This window comes from Oryzias melastigma, linkage group LG8 (assembly GCF_002922805.2).
Source record: "Oryzias melastigma strain HK-1 linkage group LG8, ASM292280v2, whole genome shotgun sequence".
NCBI lineage: Eukaryota > Metazoa > Chordata > Actinopteri > Beloniformes > Adrianichthyidae > Oryzias > Oryzias melastigma.
Genome location: NC_050519.1, coordinates 18,587,675 through 18,588,409, shown reverse-complemented (window position 1 = coordinate 18,588,409; position 735 = coordinate 18,587,675).

Genomic DNA, 735 nt, shown 5'->3' with positions numbered 1-735 from the left:
TTGAAGCGACCACAAGAGGGCAGCATTGTTGTGTTTCTTAAGCGACCACAAGAGGGCAGCATTCCTGGATCTTTTAAACGACCACTAGAGGGCGGCATTACTTTGTTTTTAATTGACCACATGTTTGCTTGCATAAACATATATTTGTGAACCAGCGCATGTGCATTTGTGAAATGGACTCTGTGCATTTCTAATATCTTGAGACTGATCTGGCCTCAACATTCTGGAAGCAGCTTTCAAATATGGATAACAGAGCAAGAACCAGAGCCCCAACAAAAGTAGAAACTGCATCAAGACTTGGAAAGAGACAAACAGCAAGGATATCTAACGAGATCAGGCCATAATTATTGACCATATATGTTGGTTTATGGAATGACCATGAGGGAAGCCTGTTAAAAGGCAAAAGGTCAACCCACAACTCAGCTAGTTATTACTTTAATTTTACTCTAACATTTCTTATTGTTCACATTTATGAACTGGTAATGCTCCAGTTAAAAGGAAGTAATTTAATGTAAGGCTTGTTTATGATAAAGCCATCACAGTATGGTGGTTTGAGTCTCATAATAGATCTCAAATGTCAATATTGACTGACTGTATGTATGTATGTATGCATGTATGTATGTATGTATGTATGCATGTATGCATGCATGTATGCATGTATGCATGCATGTATGTATGTATGTATGTATGTATGTATGTATGTATGCATGCATGTATGTATGTGTGTGTGTGTGT